This window comes from Camelus ferus, chromosome 6 (assembly GCF_009834535.1).
Source record: "Camelus ferus isolate YT-003-E chromosome 6, BCGSAC_Cfer_1.0, whole genome shotgun sequence".
Classification (NCBI taxonomy): domain Eukaryota; kingdom Metazoa; phylum Chordata; class Mammalia; order Artiodactyla; family Camelidae; genus Camelus; species Camelus ferus.
Window position 1 is genome coordinate 62,913,590 of NC_045701.1, and position 10,984 is coordinate 62,924,573.

Below are 10,984 nucleotides of genomic sequence, written 5' to 3' on the forward strand. Positions count from 1 at the left end.
CTTTGGTTAAAGTAAGTACTGTTTCTCATTGTTTCAGGGGTAATTCAATTTGAAGGTGGTTTTTGTGTAGATTTTCCTAAGATAAGGGTCTACATTAGGTGTAGCCTCAGCTCTGTAACTCTGGCTCTGCGATGCTTACAAGTTTTTGAGCTTCTGTTATGGGACACCCTCCAGAAATCCGCTATGGGGCCTGAGACCTCCTAATACCACCAAGAAATGATTGTATGTTCTTGGGAGGCATGTAAGATGAATAGATTTATAATTATATATTTACTTTACAAACTCTTTTATAATGCTTACCACGTGCTTAGTGTTGCCTGAGTAATAACTCGTGTAAGCCTTGTAACAGCCCTCTGAGGCAAGACTGCCGTTAGTCACGCAAGCTGAGGCACAGAGAGGTTGAGCGATGTACCTCAAACCTTGCAGCTAGGAAGAGGCAGAGCCAGGACTTGAACCCATCAGTCTACTCAGGCTTCAGAGTCAATGTTCTTTACACATCATGATGTGTGGCTCACCTATTGTGATTAAGCAGTGGAACTCCAAGATCTGAACACCCTCCCCAGAAGATAGGCTGAGAGCTGCCATCAAGCAAGAGAACAATGTCTACAAACTTCCTGTTAAAGTAGCTCTTTGTTTGGAAATCACACATGCTTTTTATTTTAGAGCGAGGATGCACATCCTCTCAGGTCCCAGCGGGGTATGAGAGTTGTGACAGGATATCGCTGTGGGAGGACAATTTGTGTTCTGAGGAAAGTAATACACAGAGACAGACCATCTCCCATTATTGACAGATGCCCCACTAGAGGTATGGGCTGCCCCTCTGTCCTCCACCATCCAGTCCCAGTGAGCTGCCCAGATTTGGGGCCAGGGAACATTCAGATAATGAGAGTCTCCCATTATCGGGCAGAGGAGAGGGGACACTGTGGATATAGCTTGGTTCTGCATTTAATAGGAAATAAAGGGAAAGGAAAATTATTTTGGTTAGTCTTTGTCTTAAGGCTCTATAATGTCTATCTTATTGCTATAAATGGAAATGGAAGTACCATCTGGACCAGAGGGAGAAGTAGTGCCTCTAATTTGGCCAGTGCTTAAAAAAGCCTCACTGAACATGTCAGCTGCACATATTTTGAGACTTCGAAAGAAAAATCTTCATTATGAGGTGGCATACGCATGTTGCAGAATATACTTTAGATACTATCCAGAACAGAGTCATACTTTTTGCCCTCACATCACATCTTACTATGAGAATAACATGTGTGTATTAAATTAAGTGTAATTATAGACAATGCCTTTGTTGTAAAGGTTTTTCTGTGGCTACACAATTGTCTTCACTTGGTCTTTTCTTGGGGGAGAGTTTTTTAGAGCAGGTAAGTTGGGTTTTATTTGAGAGACTGAAGTAGTGTTTTAAATGGCATTTGAAGAAGGTGGATGTAGAAGGAAAGAAGGCCTCTGAAAAGTTTGACTCCCACACTAACCCAGGGTAAGGTGCACGGTTAGGGATAACCTGTTTTTATTTCTACTCTGCCGTCGACCACATAGATTGTCCCACTAGCAACAGAAATCCCATGTTCTCCTGGCATCAGCAAAGATGGCTGAAGAAGCAGCTCCTGGATGCTCGTGACCCATCCCCTGTGTTTCTTGGGAAGATACATATGCTCAGAAGGGGCTTCTTACAAGGAGCGAAGGGTTGTACTGGCTCCTTTTGAGGGCAGCTGGAAAAAAGGAAAGATTTTATCAGTAAACATGGCTGAAAAGGTCAAATGGAAGTCAGATTTCCACATTGTGGCCCCCTTTGTAGTCCAAAGACACTGGGATCTTCCTGGCTCTGTCTTTTAAGAAGACGCCAGTGCAGGGGTGGCTGGGAGCCTGACAGTGACTTTGGTAGATCCCTATAGCCCAGATGCCTTTTTCAGGTTTTAGTTTAAACCACTCTTTCTTTGTCCCAGATTCTTTGACCATGCCAAGCCCCCAGTAGCTACCAAAGGCCACCTCCATGTCCCAGTAGTGTCTGCCTGACCTGACCAGATCCCACGGTGCCCAGCACACAGGAGTAGCAGAACCTCTCAGGGTCGGAAGGCACATTTACCTACTGCTTGGAGGTGAGCACTGGCAGTTTCTGCATAGAGATCACATCGTCTGGGGAGAGAAGACCAGAGAGAGTGCCAGGCAAGCAGCTGAGGGCAGAAACAAGGTCAGGCTGGGAGAGCAGCCTTGAGTGGGGAGAAGGCTGCAGCCGGGTGGGTGCTGCCCCACAGCCCAGCCAGGGAAGGGGGGCCCACTGGCTGTTGAGGACCAGTCTCTGCAGCAGGCCTTGCTTTTCCTCTCAAGACATGGAAAACCTGGGAACCAGGTGTGGCCCAGGTGCCAGTGTGTAGTCAGCACAGGCCCCAGAACTTTCTGCTGGGCCTGGTGAGGGTGGCAAACGAGGTGTGGAAAGCATCAAATTTAAGGAGGCGCTTGCTCATAAGGTGGGGCAAGTGACCCCTTCCCTGAGCTCCGGCCCCTCTGCAAGCACTGGGCTGAGTGGTCAGGAGCCAGCCTCTCTTAGGCTTAAGCTTTCCTGCCATCCTGAGACTGCTGTCAAGCTTAGTGGATCAGCTGTGCCTGACAGCTTTCCCAGAACACTGCCCAGTGCTCACCGCTCCCTTCTCCCTCCTCCCGCGCCAATTCCTCCCTCTCCACTGGGAACGTCAATAACCCTACCTTGGTGCTTTCCTTAAGTGTGTTGAGACACTTCAGGACGACAAGGAATGTGAGAAGGAGCCCTGCCTGGCACCTTCTCTGCACACTTAGGGCAGCTGATTGCTGACAAACCTGTCTCAGTCTCCAGGGTTAGCCAGATACTTCATCCCCTCTCCCTTCCATAAGTTACACGGGCTGGTGCCCATTTAGATGCCTCACCGGGCTTGTTATTCTGAACAACTTACCTCCCGTCTCCTCCAGGGCGGTCGGCAGGGTCTTTAGGGACAGAAAAAAGAAAATGCTTTGAGCTCCAGCCAACAGGTGCTTTCCACATGTATCTTCCCTCACACTGAAAAAAGCCAGGGCTGCTTTCCAGCTGCAGGGAAAAGCCTGCCTCCCTCCTCCGTTCCCAGACCAACAGTGACCGTCTCAGGTGGAAGTAGGACTTTTCTTCACTCTGACCTCATGCAACGTATCACTGAGTTGTTCACTCCTTCTGGAGAAAGCGCTGGTTCTCTTGCCCAGTTCAGTAACCTTGGGGACTCATAGTTTAGCGTTAATGTTTTCACCTCTAGGAATAAATACAGGATTTTTGCAAATCAAGGATGTGTTTTTGTTTTTGTTTTTTTTACTTCTTAGGTACAAACAGGAGAAGTGCGAACTGAACACTGCTCCCCAGAAATGGCATCTGGAAGAGAGGGAACCGACCTCAGAACAAGCCCACCCCTCACACTGGCAGGGCCCGGGGCCAGAGAGCAATAGGAGGCCCACACCCCACATGTCTATGTCTTTAAAAGTTACACATTGAGCAGTGAACTGCTTAATAAAATAAGCTGTATCCTCCTACCTTGACACACACACTTTCATAATAACCTAAGAGGTCAAGTTCAAATTGAGAATTCTTGGACTTCTCAGGTTCTGCATAGGGACATGGCAACCCCAGCAGCACCTGCCCAGCCCCCCACCCACCCCTTTTCTTCCCGTTGTGGCTCTGCTCTGCACTGTGAGGGGCCAGTGCACACATGTGTGGACACCCCAGTCTGCACGTCCAAGCTCCATGCGTATGTTGCCCTTGGCCAGCCTTGGCTTTGGGGAGCATTACCCAGAGAAAGGGATGATGCAGGCCCTGGAAGTGGGCTCAGGGCTATTTGGGCAGGAAATTCTGGGAGTGTTATCTGGGGAGGGGGCTGGGGCTTGAGTATGTGTGTGTGTGTGTGTGTGTGTGTGTGTGTGTGTGTGTGTGTGTGTGAAAATATCACTTTTGCCTTGAGGGAGGGCAGCTGCCAGTGGAAGGCCAGAGAGGGGACTTTAAATGGGGCCTAAGGCAGCGGTGTCCCTTGCCCTGGAAGAGCTGCCAGGAATAAACAGCCCGCCTACCAGGAGCTTCCTCTTCGATGGAGACACAGTCTTCTCCAAGTCCTTACCCTCACCTGCGCTCTCGATCACCAGGGAAGAGGCTAACAGAGGACAATGGTCATAGTTTTATGCTACATGACCCAAGTCCACAAGAAATTCAGTGAACCACTGTCTTATCAGCTCCCAGGTCTCCAGTGACTGCTAATGGCCAATGCATTGGATTGGAGCTGGTACCCCAGTGGAAAAATGGCCATTCCCAGAGTCTGTGGGATCCAGCCAAATGTCTCGTATGGAAAAGGGGCCAGGGGTGAGGGTAGGGGTAGTGTTATGTCAGAGCCTGCCAGGTTAATTGTTCATCTTCAGAACATTTTACTCTCTGGATAAAGAAGCAAAAGCAAGACATCCTGGGAATACCACTGTTACCCGCCTCGGCCCATCTCCCTCCACATACCTGTTTAAGATGCTCCTGCTATTCTGTAAAGAAAACAAAGAGGGATCAGGTACTCCCCAAATGTCGACCCAAGGCAGCCCCGCAGGTGACTCCCTGACCTTTCCTAGGTAATCCACAGCCTCCTTAACAAAGCAGCCCAGCACTCATCCTGCGCTTTTGTTTTATAGGCTGTTTTATGACTGGAAATAATGTGCTTATTGTAAATCTCTCTTGTGGGATTTACAGAGGTGTCGTCTGTTCTATTTTCCTGGCTGTTTCACACGTTTATTCAACTTCATTCATTACTTGGCGAGAACATTTTGTATTCCAAGTCTTAATCATATAAGAAAGAAATATTGTCTAACCGATACAGCCCTTATTGTATTGATTAAGGTTTTATTCACTTAAAAGGTGGGGCTTCTCCCCCTTGGTAGCTCTCCAGCTTTTAAAATACATTTTCTCTGTGAAACAAGAAATGGCTCAGAAAGTGGTGTGTTTGAGCCTGTGGGCCTCCAAAGTTGCAAAATTCTTTCTTCAAGGAATAAACTCAAGTTTTTTGTTGCTCCAGAGTTTTACAAACTATCCTCTTTGCAAGGAAAGGGCAAAAGTACATTCTAGGTTTTGGTTTCCTCAGTCGCTAACTCCGAGGTTGGTCCATATCTGTCTCTGACTTCAGGGCATTGAGGGACCCTTCCAATCTCTCTCCTGGCATTTTTTTGTGCATGTGTGTATAAAATCTACATAACGTATAATCTACCATTTTAAGCATTTTTACAATGTTGTGTAACCATCACAACTGTTTTCAGAACTTTTTCATCACCCCAAATAGAAATTCTGTACCCATTAGAGCAATAACTTCCCATCTCTTGGCATTTTGATCCTCAGCTTGTGCAGTGTTTGTGCACTTTAGAGTCAAGGATTCTGACTTGAAATATTGGCTCTGCCCCTTTCTACCTCTGGGATGTTAAACAACTTGTCTGATCTCTTTAAGTCTTGGTTTACTCATCTGCAAAATGGAGCTAATGAGAATCAGAATAACAGCCTTCACGGAGTTATTATGTGCACATGGTACCACACACAAAGGAACATCATCAACCCTCCATAAGCACATGGTCTCCTCCTTGTCAGTGTCTCACCACAACCGATGAGGGTTCGCTGCTATCATCCCCCAGATCCCTAGATTCTCACTGCCACCTGGGCTAGATCTGACTCCCCCTCCACTCCTGAGGCAGGGCTAGGAGGGCATAAGGACATTTCTTAATCTTCACAATAATGACTAATGTTTGCCAAGGGACATTTGTCAAGAAGAGGAAACACAACACAGAGTTAGGTACTAGGGGACATGAAGAAGGTCTCCCGGGGGTGGAAGGGTATAGCTCAGTGGTAGAGCGCATGCCTAACATGCAAGAGGTCCTGGGCAACTACACTAAAAATAAATAAATAAATAAACCTACCCCCCCCCCAAAAAAAAGAATAACAATTTTTTTTTTTTTTTTTTGAGAAAAAGGTCTTCCAGCTTGTTAGGTAAAATACATGATTTGAATGCAGTCTAGCTTCTGGGCCCATATTTTCAACCACTGGACTATAAGGCCTTGATGTGCTTGTAAGCATCTGGTAGTGACGGTAGCAGAAGTAGAACCTGGAGAGGGAAATTCAAGCTCACCCAGCAAGTCAGAGGCACGGCTAAGAAGACAGTCTATGTCTTCTGACCTGATGCCCCAGCCACTGTGCTGCAGGTGTAACTATTCTAAGAGGGCTTTGTCAAAAGTAATCAGGGAGTCAGGTAGTCAGCCTCCCCTTCATTAGAGTGAGGCCTGAGTCTTTAGGGAGCTTTTAGACATGAACAATACCAATGGCTTTCCTCCTGAAGTATTGCTTGGGTGGCTTCCCTCATGTGTCTTCCAAACCACGTGCTTGGAGTTGCCTGAGGATGAATGTCACCAGCTACCTACCCACCCACTGCCACCATCCAGGTTCTCAGTCCTCCAACATATCCACCTTTAAGACTATATTGACCAAGAGTGGGTGGTTGAGGAGTGACTTCTCATTTAAGACATTGTTCACGTTTTCATGTTTGTTTCTTAAATGGCTTTGTTGAAGCCCCTCAGTGGGGACAGAAGGCCTTTTCCTTTGTCCTCCAGGAATTGATAGAGTTTCTCAAACTCGCAGGTGACTTTCTGTCATTCAATTTCTGTTTGTTTCTAAAATAGAGATAAGTAGTCACATGGACACTGAAGTAATCACATGCATCTTTCCTTTCCATCATCACCCACAGATGCTGTTCTATAATTTCTTCTTTGTTTGATTCTATTCCCATCACATACCCACTATAAAAGAATTTAAAAAGGGAGCCAAAACAAAAATGTGTTTAGAACTTTAAAGTGTACATCATGCCGTACGATTTCAAATCGAGTTTTTGCAACTCCAAGGCTATCTCTAGCTATCACAGGGGATGATCTTAATTATAAACGTCTCAGAAAACTAATTTTAATTCATTTTAGTTCAAAAATAGATACACCCATGTATTTCTAAGGGAGAATGGGACATGTCACGAACTTAAGAACATGTGTCTGTGGGTGTAATTATGAAAAGACTAGGAATGAGTGTAAAGCATGTGGGTGTCTGCTTTGTGGTTCAGTTCTTTGGCTCTGGTGTTGGGCTCTAGGGAAGCATACATATCTAAAAATGTGCAAATGGGAAGAGTTCAAGGAACATGACTGGCTCTGCTGCATCCAGACTCTAGTCTGGACAAGTATCGGAGTGACTCCAGTATGGAGAATGAAGAAGGCATATAAAAAGCAGAAGGCAGGTGCTTTGGAGAGTGGACCTGTTTGGATCAGGAGGGTGTGAGCTGAGAGATAGTTGGAGACATGAGATAATTTACCGCCAAGAACTGACGTATCAGGAGCTAAAACCACCTGAACCACAAGTGGTAATAATCCTTTTTAAAAATAGCCCCAATATAAAATGCTCAATCAGATAAAAAAAAAAAAACCCCAAACACCACTTCCGAATCAATAAGAGTTAAGGTACAGAAACTGTAGAGAAACAGAAAAACTGAAACCCAACCTGTGTTTATGAGTAACTCCTTTTCTTGGTCTTCTGCTAAGTTAAGAATTGGCAAACTCCTGCCTGCTGGCCAAGAACCACCACTGCCTGTTTTTGTTTGGCCTTTGAGCTAAGGATGATTTTTACATTTTTAAATGGTTAAAAAAAATCAAAAGAAGAGTATTTTGTGAAAATGACAGGAAGTTCAAATCTCAGTGTTCATAAATAAAGTTTTATTGGCACACAGCCACACTCATGCAGTTACGTATTGTTTATGGTTGATTTCCAGCTAGGATAGCAGACGTGAGTCATAGCACAGAGATTACATGGCCCTCAAAGCCTAAAATATTTACTAGTGGCTCTTTTCAGAAAAAGTTTATCTGCTCTAAGGCAATTCTTGCAAAGTGGGCAGTGAGTAGCTATTACCCAAGAAATGACTTCTGTAGACAAATAAATTGGGAAATACTATTTTAAATAAAATCAAACCAGTTTCCTTAATAAGCTAATGTAACAAGGAAATCTACCAAAAAAGATTGGGGGCGGGGAGGGAAGCAGAATATTTGGTGTTTCCCAAACTTATTGGCCATGGAATCCCTTCCTTCCTTCCTTCCTTCCTTCCTCTTCTTTCTTCCTTCCTCTTCTTTCTTCCTTCCTCTTCTTTCTTTCTTTCTTTCTTTCTTTCTTTCTTTCTTTCTTTCTTTCTTTCTTTCTTTCTTTCTTTCTTTCTTTCTTTCTTTCTTTCTTTCCTTCCTTCCTTCTAATGGGCTCTTTCGTGGGACTAATGTTCTGGGGAATATGACTAATTGGTAAATACTTGTGGGAAGTAATTGGTGATTTACACATACACAACTGGGGTAAAATTCTGCTATTTAAAAAACTGATGGTAGAATTTCTCTTAGTGGGAAATTTGTTTTTTGTTTCACAAGACATTTTCTAGGTCATGGAAAGTTAGCAGGAACTCAGTCTGGAAGGTGGAAGATGGAAACATGGAGAGTGTTAAATAACTCCACATAGTACAATGTAGACAATTTGGGGTTTGGGGCTGGGCTAGGAGGAAGGATGGAGAGGTGAACAGGGAAAGAGGAAGATGAGGAGAGTCCATGGGAGTTCAGAAGAATCAAAGAAACCTCGTGGGGAAAGTTGATGGGTGAGAAACTCCCTGCGCAGATATGGCTACTGAACATCAGAACGATGGCCAGGACCTGCCTGTTGCAAAATGAAAATGAAAATGTTCAAATGTAGCAAAAAGGTGCTGTTAGAATATAAATCTCTCTCTCTCACTCTCTCTCTCTCTGTTACACTGGTTTAAATTTGCTCTTTAATTCGTGTTCCCTCAGGCATAGGGTCTCCACAAGTGCAGATCCTTCTAGACACCAGGGATTCCGCCCTGTGACTCGGCGAATGCGCACACCATCCACTTTTGCAAGCTGCCCCTCCCACCAGCCTCCAGATCCCGTACCTTGCCACAGCTTCAGCGGGGAAGTCAGACCAGGCTTCTCCCGTTCCCACGTGCCCGCCACACGAACCTGCAGTGGACAGGCGAGAGGCAGGGAATGCAGGATAGGTCACAGGGCAGGGGTAGGGAGGGGTAGGGAGGGGGCCTGGGGCACTATGCAGAGGTAGGAGGTAGTTGCCTGGGTGGGGGTGGAGGGTAGAGGATGCAGTCGAGATTCTGACCCAGAAAGGCAAGGAGTTGGCAGGAGGCAGGACTGAGTGTGAGTACCTGGCGCTCGCTCCGTTGACCCATCAGACTTCACTTACAAAAAAAAATTCAAAGATAAAGGCATTGAGAATTTCAAGACAATGACCACAGAGCATGAAACCGTAAGTGCAGGCCCTTCGGAGCACAGGTGCCTGGGGGACTGCATTAGTTGCACACCCATGAAGCCGGCTGTGGTGCTGCCTAATCACTTCTACTTTCTGAAAAAAATTTACCCCACACCTTTACTCCACACCCTTGGTAAAAAGAAGTGTTAGGTCAGCAGTTGCCTTGGCAAATTAAAAGCAAAAGGGACTGATTTCCTTCTTTGGATCCATGCCAGGAGAAGGAACAAAACAGTAGTAAAGAGGCAAGCCTTGAAGGAGACTCAGATTTCAGCATAAACAAGAAATTGGACCAGAGGTGGCCGTGAGAACACAGTCCCATTGGGAGCATGAGGACATTTTTGGTTTCCAACTATGCAAGTGACCAGAGCCAGCTGGAGGGCTTGGAGACAGCCAGATGGCCCACACTTGGGTTTCCCATAGTATGACTGATGCTTTATGGGGAACATGTTGAAAATATGTAGAAATCATCTGAGGATTTTTAATAGTCCGTTTTTACTGTGTGCATTTCTCTATGTTAGAAGTAAATCTAATTTGTGCTCCCTGAATTTGTCACTATTAGTCACTAGTGACAGGAGTCAGCAGAAAGGGATGGTAGTAGATTTTAGCTCAAGTTCTGGTTCCTACTTCATACCTCAACTCCCATGTGACTTGGGGGAGAAGCTGGCCATAGGCCAGGAGGGACTCTTACCAAATAAAGAATATATAACACATCTTTTCCATATAAAATTCCAAGGCAAGGGGGAGCAGAACTACTTCTGCCCAACCAAACTGGCTTTGATCAGAACTGAATGGTGGAGAACATGGGGGAAGAGAGGAAATCACTATGTTTAGCTCACCTGCCTGGGCTGGCAGCACTGAATAGATCAGGGATGAATGACTGGTATAAGCCATTATTTACTGAACACTTTCCAAGTATTAGACATTCTGCCAAGCCATTCTCCTGCATTGCCTCACTTATTTGATCCTACCAAGTGAATTATCTCCTGTATTACAGGTGAGAAAACTGAGGCTCAGAGAGGTGACACTTGTATATTGTCATACAGCCAGGAAGTGTCAGGACCCTGATTCAAACCCAGGGCTGTCGGCTTGCAAAGCCCATCCTCTCCAGGCACATCGAAGGAAATGAACTTCTGCTGGCTTTTGCTGAGAGATGAAACTGCTCTCACCCTTAAATGCCCATAGCCAGAAGGTCTCGAAGCTGCTCAGATACTTGGTTAACTACAGCAACCTAAGATAAATCACTGTTCCAAACACCAGACATGAAACGGACTCAGTGGAGGGAGTCGATGCCATTGGTATCTATTCCTTTGTTTTGAAATGTTTCACCTCAGAGATGGAAGACTGAGATCACATCTCTCCTGCCTCATTTTATCCTCAATGTCTGACACATGGCAGTCATTCAATAAAAGCTGGAGAACATAATGCTTAGAGAAGAATCTTAAGATTGTTGTTCATCTTTTTTGGAACTTTTGGTAGCTAGCATGCTAAACAGCTATAATAACTTATAGGGAACATTTTGGCTATACTTTATTATGAAGAGTTAATCTGTGATTTAAGATAAAATAACTGTTTAAAAAGGTAAAATGACATTTAAATAAAAGTGACTTGAAATGAAAGAGTAGACATTTAAGAGGTAACCTG

At 45.1% G+C, this 10,984-nt stretch overlaps 1 long non-coding RNA gene across 1 annotated transcript; it reads right to left on the reverse strand.

Annotated features, from left to right (window-relative positions):
- Positions 1 to 668: 668 nt before the first annotated feature.
- Positions 669 to 9,267, reverse strand: LOC116664487. The gene is made up of 5 exons (XR_004321015.1): positions 8,976 to 9,267; positions 4,490 to 4,512; positions 2,928 to 2,958; positions 2,087 to 2,136; positions 669 to 1,712 (listed from the first exon to the last, which is right to left on the reverse strand). It is a non-coding gene; the product is annotated as an uncharacterized LOC116664487 (long non-coding RNA).
- Positions 9,268 to 10,984: the final 1,717 nt, after the last annotated feature.